At 43.1% G+C, this 13,100-nt stretch overlaps 1 protein-coding gene across 2 annotated transcripts in view; it reads left to right on the top strand.

The window, feature by feature from the left end:
- The first annotated feature begins 274 nt into the window (after positions 1 to 274).
- The window catches only part of SH3D19 (SH3 domain containing 19), a 232,464-nt gene continuing 219,638 nt past the window's right edge, over positions 275 to 13,100 (top strand). Inside the window, exon 1 of one of the 2 annotated variants that reach the window (XM_055111910.2) lies at positions 275 to 766. The gene's annotated coding sequence lies outside the window, so the exon portion shown is untranslated. The remainder of the gene's footprint in view (positions 767 to 13,100) is intronic. The other variant, XM_055111913.2, reaches the window with a different exon arrangement.

The raw sequence follows: 13,100 nt of genomic DNA, 5'->3' as shown, positions 1-13,100 counted from the left end.
AAGGTTTGTAAGCGCACCAATCAGCACTCTGTAAAAACGCACCAATCAGTGCTCTGTGTCTAGCTAAAGGTTTGTAATTGCACCAATCAGCACTCTGTAAAAACGGACTAATCAGCACTCTGTAAAATGGACCAATCAGTGCTCTGTAAAATGGACCGATCAGCAGGATGTGGGCGGGGCCAAAAAAGGGAATAAAAGCTGGCCACCAGCACCAGCAGTAGCAACTTACGGTCCCCTTTCATGCTGTGGTAGCTTTGTTCTTCTCTCTTCACAGTAAATCTTGCTGCTGCTCACTCTCTGGGTCTGCACTACCTTTATGAGCTGTAACACTGTGAAGGTCTGCAGCTTCACTCCTGAAGCCAGCGAGACCATGAACCCACCGGGAGGAACAAACAACTCCTGACGCGCCACCTTTAAGAGCCCTAACACTCACTGCAAAGGTCTGCAGCTTCGCTCCTGAAGTCAGAGAGACCACGAACCCACCGGGAGGAACAAACAACTCTGGACGCACCACCTTTAAGAGCTGTAACACTCACTGCGAAGGTCTGCGGCTTCACTCCTGAAGTCAAGCAAGACCACAAACCCACCGGAAGGAAAAAACTCCAGACACATCTGAACATCTGAAGGAACAAACTCCAGACGTACCATCTGTAAGAACTGTAACACTTACCGCGAGGGTCCGCGGCTTCATTCTTGAAGTCAGCCAGACCAAGAACCCACCGGAAGGAACCAATTCTGGACACAGTATGGTTGGTCCACAAGAGAGGTATGTACACAATAAATGTGGAGACAGAGAAGGGAGTGGTTAATGCTAACCAGGAGGTGGAAATACTACCCAGGAAAACTTCACGGAGATGTACCTGCAACACCAGATCATGCAGAAGGTGTTGCTAAGAGTGGGCTTACAGCAGAGGATGGCAGGCAGTCCTGGTTGTGGCACCTGCAGGCCCCTGTGAGGCTGTCTCCACAACTGGGAACTTCTCTGAAGCCAGTGTTTGGGTCTCTCCTCAGAATGGGATTAGGCATCCAAGAGACCCTCAGACTTGCTTTTTTGGTCCTAACTTGCAACCAGTTGGTCCCCTCCAACTGGTGACCAAACTTTTTTGTGTGTGTGAGACGGACTGTTGCTCTGTCACCACGCTGGAGTAGTGGTGAGATCTTGGCTCACTGCAACCTCTGCCTCCTGGGTTCAAGCAATTCTCCTGCCTCGGCCTACCGAGTAGCTGGGACTACAGGTGCGCACCACCACAGGTGGCTAATTTTTCTATTTTTAATAGAGACGAGGTTTTGCCATGTTGGCCAGGCTGGTCTCGAACTCCTGGCCTCAAGGGATCTGTCTGCCTTGGCCTCCCAAAATGCTGGTATTACAAGCGTGAGCCACACACCCGGCCCAAACTCTTTATGTAGATAAGTTAACATCTCCCAATTCTGCTCTGAACAAATCATGTGCTTGGCCTGAGAGTTGTTTGGTCCCTTTCAAGTACCTGTATCTGAGAGTATCTGTATCCAGTATAATCTGATTTGCCTTTATTTTACTAGTCCAGTTCTCAGAGTTTACCAGTGACTCAGTGGCAGATTCTAAATTTAACTGCTTCATGCAAGAGGTTCTTCCCTCTGCACTAAGCTGTAAACTCCCTGAATGCTGAGTCTATTTTCTCTCTCTGTGTATCTCCACATCACCAGCTCTGCTTGGTCCATGGTGAGGGGGGTCAGTGTCCCCTGAAAAACATACAGGCATACCTTGGAGATTGTGGGTTCTTTTCCAGATCACCATAATAAAGCGTGTCACAATTTTTTGGGCTTCTGAGCACATATAAAAGTCATGTTTATAGTACATTGTAGTCTACTAACTGTGCAATAACATTATGTCTGAAAAAATCTACATACGTTAATTTTAAAATACTTTATTGCTAAAATATGCTAATGATCACCTGATACTTCAGTGAGACATACTCTTTTCACTGGTGTAGGGACTTGCCTTTAGATTGATGGCTGTTGACAGATCAGGATGATGGTTGCAGAAGGTTTGGGTGGCTGTGGCAATTTCTTAAGATAACCACAAAGTTTGCCACATCGATTGTCTCTTTCTTTCACAAAATAATTTTCTGTAGTATGCAATGCTGTTTGGTAGCATCTTCCCCACAGTAGAACTTCTTTCAAAATTGGAGTCAATCCTATCAAACTCTGCCACTGCTTTATCAACTGAGTTTATGTAATATTCTCAATACTTTGTTATCATTTCAACAATATTCACGTTATTTTCACCAGGAGTAAGTTTTATCTCAAAAAACCACTTCCTTTGCTTATGCAGAAGAAACAATTCCTCATCCATTCAAGTTTTATCCTGAGATTCCAGCAATTCAGTCACATCTTTGGACGCCACTTATTCTAATCCTTTTACTATTTCCACCATATTTGTAATGACTTTCTCCACTGAAGTCTTGAACCCCTCAAAGTCATCCATGAGGGTTGGAATCAAATTCTTCCAAACTCAGTGTTGATATGGTGACCTCATCCTTTGAATCATCTGGCCATTTACTTTGCCCAGATCTATCAGAAGAATCACTATCTATGGCAGTAATAGCCTTACAAAATGTATTTCTCAGGTAATAAGACTTGAAAGTCAAAATGACCCTTTGATCCATGGGCTACAGAATGGATGTTGTGTTAGCAGGCATGAAAACAGCATGAATCTCCTTGTACGTCTCCATCAGAGCTCTCGGGTGACTAGGTGCATTGTAAATGAGCAGTAATATTTTGAAAGGAATCTTTTTTTTCTGAGCAGTACATTTTAATAGTAGAGTTAAAATATTCAGTAAACCATACAGTAAACAGATGTGCTGTCATCCAGGCTTTATTGTTCCATTGACAGAGCACAGACAAAGCAGATTTAGCATAATTCTTTTTCTTTTTCTTTTTCTTTTTTTTGAGTCTACTCTGTTGCCCATGCTGCAGCGCAGTGGTGCAATCATCACAGCCCCTGCCTCAATCAGTTCTCCCACCTCAGCCTCCCAAGTAGCTTGGACTGCAGGTGCATGCCACCATGCCCAGCTAATTTATTTTTATTTTTGTGAAGACAGGGTTTTGCAATGTTGCCCAATCCACTTGCCTCAGCCTCCCAAAGTGCTGGGATTACAGATGTGAGCCACTGTGCTCAGCTGCATAATTCTTAAGGGGCCTAGAATTCTAGAAATGGTAAATGATTATTCGTTTCAACTTAAAGTCACCAGCTGTTTTAGCCCCTTACAAGGCAGTCAGCCTGTCCTTTGGAGCCAGGCATTGACTTCTTTCTAACTAGTAAAGTCCTAAATGCCATCTTCTTCCAATATAAGGCTGTCTTACCTACATTGAAAATCTGTTGGCTGGGCGCAGTGGCTCAGGCCTGTAATCCCAGCACTTTGGGAGGTCAAGGCGGGCAGATAACAAGGTCAAGAGATCGAGACCATCCTGGCAAACTTGGTGAAACCCCGTCTCTACTAAAAATACAAAAATTAGCCAGGCGTGGTGGCGGGTGCCTCTAAGACCAGTTAATCAGGAGGCTGAGGCAGGAGAATCACTTGAACCCGAGAGGTGGAGGTTGCAGGGAGCCGAAATCGCGCCACTGCACTCCAACCTGGCGACAGGATGAGACTCCGTCTCAAAAAAAAAAAAAAAAAAAAAAAGAAAATCTGTTGTTTAGTGTAGCCACCTTCATCAATTATCTTAGCTGGATCTTCTGGATCACTTGCTGCAGCTTCTCCATTAGCACTTGGTTCGCTTTGCACTTTTATATTACAGAGATGGCGTCTTTCCTTAAATCTCAGGAAAAAGTAGCTTCCTACTTTTTTCCTGCAGCTTCCTTACCTCTCTCAGCCTTCATAGAATTAAAGACAGTTAGGACCTTGCTCTGGATTAGGCTTTGGCTTAAAGGAATGTTGTGGCTGGTTTGATCTTCTATCAGACTCTCTCCATGTCAGTAATAAGGCTGTTTCACTTTTTTTTATCCTTTGTGTGTTCACTGAAGTAGCACATTTAATTTCCTTCAAGAACTTTTCCTTTAAATTCACAACTTGACTGGTGCAAGAAGCCTAGCTTTTGGCCTATCTTAGCTTTTTTTTTTTGAGACAGAGTCTCACTCTGTCACCCTGGCTGGAGTGCAGTAGTGCAGTCACAGCACACTGCAACCCCAACCTCCTGGGCCCAAGTAACCCCCCCACCTCAGTCTCCCACGTAGCTGGTACCACAGGCAGCAGGCACATGCCACCATGCCTGGCTAATTAAAAAACAAATTTTTTTTTTAGAGACAGGGCCTCACTGTATTGCCCAGTCTTGTCTTAAACTCCTGTCTTCAAGTGATCCTCCCGCCTTGGCCTCCCAAAGTGCTGGGATTATAGGCATGAGCCATCATGCCCAGCCTATCTTTTGACATGCTTTCCTTAATAAGCGTAATCATTTGTAGCTTTTTATTTAAGGTGAGAGACATAATCCCTACAAAAATAAACGAATAAATAAATAAAGTGAGAGACATGCAACTTTTCCTTTCACTTGGCACTTAGAGACCATTGTAGGGGTTTGTTGTTGTTGTTGTTGTTTGTTTGTTTGGGGGACAGGGTCTCACTTTATCAGCCAGGCTGGAGTGCAGTGGTGTGAACACGGCTCACTGCGGCCTTGACCTCCTGAGTTCAAGTGATCCTTCCACCTCAGCTTCCCAAGTAGCTGGGTCTACAGGTGCTCACCACAAAGCCCAGCTAATTTTTTTTTTTTTTTCAGATAGTGTTTCACTCTTCTTGCCCACACTGGAGTGCAATGGTGCAATCTCAGCTTACTGCAACCTCCACCTTCTGGATTTAAGCGATTCTCTTGCCTCAGCCTCCTGAGTAGCTGGAATTACAGGTGCCCACCACCACACCCAGCTGATTTTTGTATTTTTAGTAGAAACAGGGTTTCACTATGTTGGCCAGTCTTATCTCAAACTCCTGACCTCAGGTGATCTGCTCGCCTCGGCCTCCCAAAGTGCTGGGATTACAGGTGTGAGCCACTGCGCCCGGCCTAGCCCAGTTAATAATTTTAAATGTTTTCTAGAGACAGGGTCTCACTATGTCGCCCAAGATTATTGTAGGGTTATTCACTGGTCTAATTTCAATATTGTTGTGTCTTGGGGAACAGGGAGGACTGAGAAGACAGAAAGAGAAGTGGGAATGGTTGGTCGGTGGAGCAGTCAGAACACACACAATATTTATCAATTAAGTTTGCCGTCTTATGTGGGCATGGTTTGTGGAGCCCTCCAAAGAGTTACAATAGTAGCACCAAAGATTGCTGACCACAAATCATCCTAACAGATATACAAACTGGGAACGAGTTTGAAATATTGCAAGAATACCAAAACGTGACACAGAGACACAAAGTGAGTATGTGCTGTTGGGAAAATGGCATGGATAGACTTGCTCCAACCTTCCATTTGTAAAAAATATAGTATCTGCGAAGTGCAATAAAGTGAAGCTCAATAAAACGAGTGTGCCTGTAAACTTTCCACTCTTCTCTCCCTAAGGCAGTTCCCATTTCTCTCCCTTCCTCTTCTCCTTTTCTAATTCCTTATTATCCACTGCCCCCAATTCTCCCTCCTACTCCTGTGAACCCACTGGCTTAGACGGAGAATCCACTATCTAGGAAATGCAAAATGCTTTTAGGAGCGTTTAGAGCCTTCCCCTGAGGAAGAATATTTGAATGTAGAGCAGGATTTAGGTAGATGTTTGACCTTCAGCGTTTCTTCCCTCACCGAGATTTTATGTTTCTGTCTTAAGGTACTGCTTCTAAGGCTCAAACAGCTTATTTGCCATAATTCCTTGTTCTCATGATTTTTGAGGGGGTTCTATTACGGGGGTGGGGAATTTTCAACATAAACCATACCTTTAAACTGAGATTGGAAAATCATTAGCTGATGTTTATTGTGTTAGTCTTTAATGATTTTACAGTATAATCTTTGACTCACACAGTTATAAATCAAAGAATACCAAGTTCAAGGATATTGATGGGAACTAGTTTGCATAATATTGCTTTGTAACCTTCACAAAAATAAAATGTAATTATTAATGTCATTATTACTGATAGTTGCTCCAAATGTGTGATTTTCCTGACTCATGTAAAAGATGAAGAACTCCAGAAATCGTTCAGTTCTTTGCCAGTGTAAGATACCAGTAACAAGCAGAGATAATTTTCTCTTTGCCAGTTCATCATAGACTCTGATCAATAGTCAGGGCCAGAAATTTAAGATGACACAATCCATTAAAAAACAAAACAAAACTGTGCATCCTCTCAATGTCAGGACAAAGTTTGGAGGCCAAAAGAAAGTTTTCTCAAAGTAAAACCTTATCACCAGTGGACACTGGTGTTTCAGGCAAAAGATGGCAGCCACTGTAGCTCATGGGGTTTGGTCCTGATGGGAGCCTGCCTGGCCTCTTTCTGTTCCATGGGTGCACCAAACCTACCACCAGAGCAACTGGGCCATGCTGCTAGGTGTATACGGTTTATCTGTTGGAATATAAAAACAGGGTAGAGTAGGGTTATCAACATTTCTGAGAGCATACCCTCATATGCATGTGATTTGTACAAATATGTCTGTTTGGCATCAAGAGATTTTATACAATAGAATACAAAAATGTAGAACTGGAGTTTGAATTCTGAGTGAAGAGAACAATGAAAAGAAAGTGACATATGCTTGAACTATTTGCTTTGCTCCAGGAGAATTTTGCTGTGCTTATGAATTTATTAAGGAATAACGTTAAATGAGTTACTAATTGTGAAGTATCAAGGCCACTGCTTGATACATAGTAGGCACTCAATAAATGTTAAACCTCCCTCCTGTTATCATATCATTGTGATTGCCAAACTTTGAAGACAAGATCTAGAATAAATTGCCACCAGGACCAGAGACACAATCAAGGGTATATAAAAATTTTGTTAAGACAGCTGCATACTCACCCTTCAGTCAGAGCTTGAGGTGTTTGATCTTGCTTTATGCAGTGTTCAGAATGAATGGCCTTTAAGATAAGTCGGCATACACTCTTAGAATTAGGTATTAGGCCAGTTCACTCACTGACACTCAGAAATACATCTGGGGTGGACGGGTGGGTGGGTGATATCAGAAATGATCCAAATCTTCTAGATGTTGTTTAAAATCAGTATCAGTTATGAAGCTGCCCTAGCCCAAAATAACCCCAGCATTTACCAATCTTCACAAAATAGAATTTCAGGATGGTAGCGAGGAAAGGCACATTTTTCTTTTCAAAACACTATGTTAGAGCATCAGTTATCACTATGAAGATAAATCATAGTTCATCTCCTGCATTTATCAAAGTGCCAGAAACATCACAGACACTCAGTATTTAGTAGATAAATAAATCTCAGTTTTTTTGGAATGTTTGACAGTTGATTCCAGGTAGAGATGATGGATTAAACAAATGCATGTAATTTGATTCCCTCCAGAACCCCACTAAAACCCTCAAGAACAAGGAGAGAATGAGATGAAGCAATAGCAACAGAATTTTGGAGGCCAGAGAATAGTGATAAAGGACTTAGCAGACCTGAGAAAACCAAATGCTAAGTTACTGGCATTGCAAAATCCTCAGGATATAGAGTGAAGATGAAGAAGGAATAAAATAAGGGAACTGGTTGGAGGCTGGGAACTACTTAAAAAGTAGTAGTACTTCTTATATGCATGCTCTCTACTCCTTTCTACTGGATAACTGCCCCTCCTCCGTCCTAACAGATGCAGAGGTTTGTCCACTTCTTAGCCATAGCTGAAGGGGATAGGGACTCTAGAGAGAAAACTGGGATTAATTAATTAATGCAGTCATGCTAAATGCTCAGATCCTCTCACCTTCCAAGCGGAAGATTGGAAAAGCCTTCTTAAAGGAATATGACCAGTCCAAAAGGAAAAAAAAAAATCCCCAAAGATAGTGATAAGAGGTAATATGGAGGAGGATAGGGTGTGGTTAGAATTCCCCAACAAAGAGCCTACCCATTTCATCTTACAGTAAAGTTCCTGGGCAACAGGTCTTCCCCAAAGCACAGGGCTTCTACTATGCAGCTTTTTGCTTTCTCACCCTTGAATACGAGCAGACAACCAGGATTACCAAACATCTTAAGAAATCCTCTAACATGAAAGGTAACAGAAAGACCTAAATTGCCAGATTGAAAGGGCCCACTAAGTACTCAGCTCAGTGAAGGGAAGCAGACCCATACAAAGCATATTATCATGAAGCTTTAGAATGCCAGGCACAAAGACAAAATACCCAAAACTTCCAAAGAGAAAAAGCACATCCAAAGAAGTAGAAATCCAGATGGCATCAGACTTCTTAACAACAACCCTGAAGCTAGAGACGGTGGGGCAATGCCTCCAAATTTCTAAAGGAAAATTATTTTCTGGGTAGAATTCTATACCCAGCCAAATGGTTCATCAAGAATAAAGGTAGAATCCAGGCATGGTGGCATGCACCAGCTGTCCTAGCCACTTGGGAGGCTGAGGTGGGAGGGTCACTTGAGTCCAGGAATTCAAGGCTGCAGTGAGCTATGATTGCACAACTGTGCTCCAGCCTGGGCAATAGAGCAATAGTCTGTCTCTAAAAAAAGTTTTTTAAAAAGGAATAAAGGTGAAATATACATAAATTCTCAAGAATCTTTTCCTTTCTTAAGAAGCTAAGCTAAGATGTGCTAAATTAAAAAGATGGAGAAAATCAAGAAGGAAGAAGGTATGGATTATAGGAAAACAGAAGATCCCGCTAAGGAAATAGAAGGGAGTCCTGAGGATGATGGTCTACTAGCTGTATATCAGATGTAGAGGGCAACAACTCCAAATTAGAACAATGCAATGCCAGAAAGAAGATGCATCAGCAGAGGCTATCACTAAGATGTCAACTACCATTTTAGTACTTTTTAAAACCTGCAGATCAAATGCCTGTATGAGCCTATTCCAGGTTGCTGTTTGTATTTGATTTGCCTTATTCATGTTTTCATGGCGTTTCTCTTCTCCTACCCATCTGTTGCCCACTATGACCTACTGCCTGGATAAGCTGAGGACACTCATTAAATCCCATAGAAGTTTTCTTCTTTGATCTACTCCAGAACTGGAGATGGGCTTTGGTGAACTTAGAAGCAGAAAATACAGAGCAACCCTCTCCCTGACCATAGTCTTGCCAGATGTCCTGCACCCAGGCCACCTTCCAGTTGCTCCAACCTTAGTTAAGTTCTGTTTCCCAGATCTCACCCATGACCTTGCCCACTGATTTCCCCAGAAGTGGCTCCTATACACTTTCATGGAAGCTGAAGCCAGTTTATGGCCCAGAAATTCTACTCAGCTTATCTTCTACAAGATCTTGTTTAATAGTACCTTCATGTTTTTTTATATGCATCTGGCTTTGTGCTTGCTCTTCAGTTTCTATATTAACCACATACAGTGATCAATAAAAGATTTGAGAAGAAAAGAACAATTTATGGCGATATTCCTTACATATTTCAATTATGTCCTCTTCTGGAACTATGGAGATGGCATCCTCAGGGTTGAGCTGATGAGTAGTGGATTGAAATGGAAAGAGTCTGTGTTGTAGAAAAGCAGCCTCGATGGGCCATGAGCAGCCAGATAAAGCATCCGTGTTCTCTGCCTCTATTTCATGCCCAACTCCATCTCCATTTGGCTGCTAAAATCTCCAATCCAAATTTTCCTTGACTGCCAGCTCCCAGACCTTTTCCAAGGAAACAAATGACCTAAGTGATAGCAGCAATGCTGCCCAGAAATGGAGGGTTTGATAAAAACAGAAAGATGAATTCAAAATACTGGCCCTGGCCAGGCGCAGTGGCTCACGCCTGTAATCCCAGCACTTTGGGAGGCCGAGGTGGGCGGGTCACTTGAGGCCAGGAGTTCAAAACCACAGCCTGGCCAACCACAGTGAAACCCCATCGCTACTAAAAAATACAAAAATTAGCTGGGTGTGATGGCGTGTGCCTGTAGTCCCAGCTACTCCGGAGGCTGAGGCACGAGAATTGCTTGAACCTGGGAGGTGGAGGTTGCAGTGAGCTGAGATTGCACCACTGTACTCCAGCATGGGTGACAGTGTGAGACTCTCTCTCAAGAAAAAAACAAAACAAAACAAACAAACAAAAAATACTAGCCCTTCTCATTGCTCTTCCTGGCCACCCGTTCACTCTGCTGCTTAAAACCCTTCTGTGGGAGGCCGGGCATGGTGGCTTACACCTGTAGTCCCAGCACTTTGGGAGGCTGAGGCGGGCGGATCACAAGGTCACAAGTTTGAGACCAGCCTGACCAACATGGTGAAACCCGTCTCTACTAAAAATACAAAAATTAGCCAGGCATGGTGGCACATGCTTATAATCTCAGCTACTCAGGAGGCTGAGGCAGTAGAATAACTTGAACCCAGGAGGCGGAGGTTGCAGCGAGCCAAGATTGCACCACTGCATTCCAGCCTAGGCAACAGAGCGAGACTCCATCTCAAAAAAAAAAAAAAAAAAAAAAAAAAAAAAAAACACCTTTCCATGGATCTTTATGCCCCATCAATGGGTCTCTTGGCGTGGTACACACACAGACTATTTATAATTTTACCTCTGCTTATCTCACCAGCTTCACCTGTTGCCCGTACAATCCTTTTCTCTTGGCCACAGCAATATTTCACTATTTGTAAGTCACTGAATACTGTGTTCATAACTCTCTATTTTGATCATGCCTGGAAATCTCTTCTTAGACCCTCCTCTCTTTTTTGCCTGGTTAATGCCCGCTTGTTTTTAAGACTCAGTTCAGGCAGAACCTCCTCCAGCAAGAATTCCCTGCCCTAGCCACAGCTCCTTCTCAGCCTGGATTAGATGTGCTTCCTCTGTGCATACCTGAGCCTGTCACAGTGTATTGGAAATTATCTCTTTATCTCTCTGTTTCGCATGGGACTGAAATCCCCTGAAGAGACAAGGTCTTCCATTTACATGACTCCACTACCTAGCACCAAGCCTAGCACAGAATAGACAGTAAATAAATATTTGCTGGATGTAATTATTATAGAGCCTGTCTTCTACTTTAAAGCTATTATGTTCATATTATTCTAATTTTTTATTTAAAAATAATTTATAGGCTTTATTATTTATTTATTTATTTATGTCTATTTTTGAGACAGGGTCTTGCTCTGTTGCTCAAGCTGAAGTGCAGTGGCACCAACATGGCTCACTGCAGCTTTGACCTCCTGGGCTCAAGTGATCCTCCTGACTCAGCCTCCCAAGTAGCTGGGATCACAGGCATGCAATGCTGTGCCCAGCTAATTTTTAAAATTTTTTTATTTTGAGCTGGGTGCAGTGGCTCACACCTGTAATCCCAGCACTTTGGGAGGCCGAGGCAGGCGGATCACAAGGTCAGGAGTTTGAGACCAGCCTGGCCAACATGGTGAAACCGTGTCTCTACTAAAAATACAAAAAATAGCTGGTCATTGTGGTGGGCGCCTGTAATCCCAGCTACTCAGGAGGCTGAGGCAGGAGAATCGTTTGAACCCAGGAGGCGGAAGTTGCAGTGAGCTGAGATCACACCATTGCACTCCAGCCTGGGCAAAAGAGCGAAACTCTGTCTCAAAAAAAAAATTTTCTTTTATTATATAGAGACAAGGTCTCGCCATGTTGCCCAGGCTGGTCTCAAACTCCTGGACTCAAGCGATCATCCTGCCTTGGCCTCCCAAAGTGCTGGGATTATAGGAGTAAGCCACCACTTTAAGTCAGGAATTCGAGACCAGCCTGGCCAACATGGTGAAACCCCGTCTCTACTAAAAGTACAAAAATTAGTTGGGCGTGGTGGTGCATGCCTATAGTCCCAGCTGCTTGTGGGGCTAAGGCAGGAGAATGGCTTGAACCCGGGAAGTGGAGGTTGCAGTGAGCCAAGATCGCACCATTGCACTCCAGCCTGGGCAACAGAGCGAGACTCTGTTTCAAAAAAAAAAAAAAAAGAATTCTGAATATTGGGCATTTGGCACAATCATCGAACATAAGTGCCCATTAAATGCTAACCATTATTACTTCACTTAGTCCTTACAACAGCTCTGAATGCTAGATGTTGCGATTTCTTTCTTTTTTCTTTTTTTTCTTTTTTTTTTTTTTTTTTTGAGACTGAGTTTCTTTTTGCCCAGGCTGTAGTGCAATGGCGCAATCTTGGCACACTGCAACCTCCACCTCCCGGGTTCAAGCAATTCTCCTGCCTCAGCCTCCCGAGTAGCTGGGATTACAGGCACATGCCACCATGCCAGGCTAATTTTTTGTATTTTTATTAGAAACAGGGTTTCACCATGTTAGCCAGGTTAGTCTCGAATTCCTGACGTCAGGTGATCTGCCCACCTCGGCCTCCTAAAGTGCTGGGATTACAGGTGTGAGCCACCGCACCTGGCCTAGTTATTGCTATCTCTTACTTTACTGATCAATAAACAGTTCAGAGCAGTTAAAATCACAGGATGAGGAAGTGAACCTGAGTTTGTCCGAAGTCCATCTTTTCTCTTCATTCCTGCTATCTTAGCCCAGGTGGAGACATTAAAGAGAAGGCTGTGTTGAGGACAGTGACCAGCAGAGGGTGGGGAGGGGAACAGTGGGCAGTGGATGCTGGTCATGGCCAGGCTATGAAAGGGCCTCCAAGTACTAACGCTCGTAAAATATGTCAGTCCCACTACTTTGCTCATGATATTTAGCTCTAAGAATTGCTGAAGCTGAACATTCCCTTTGGAATGCACAGAATAAGACAAGCTCTGTGTAAGACATTTTTGGTCTTGCTAAGGTCAATGTGGTGGGTTTGTTGCTGAGGAAGAGTTCTGACAATTACTATGGAGACACTACATAAGCAAAGGTAAGCAAAAATGTTTGTCTTTCAGAAGCAAAATTAGAGGGAAGCACAGTAATCAAGATTCCATACATAACAAGTTTTGTGAATAAACACCAATTCAAACAGAAGGTTCAGAAAATTATGTTGAAATTGAACAAGTCCTTAAAGAAGACTCACTCACTCTTTTCCCCAGATTGTTGGATTGCTTGCAAATGAGGACATTTACTTTCATCATCCTATGGCCTCTTTATTTTGAGAAATATAAATAAATAGAAAA

This window comes from Pan paniscus, chromosome 3 (genome assembly GCF_029289425.2).
Source record: "Pan paniscus chromosome 3, NHGRI_mPanPan1-v2.0_pri, whole genome shotgun sequence".
NCBI lineage: Eukaryota > Metazoa > Chordata > Mammalia > Primates > Hominidae > Pan > Pan paniscus.
The sequence above is the reverse complement of the archived record's forward strand: the minus strand, read 5'-3'. Positions and strand labels throughout refer to the sequence as shown.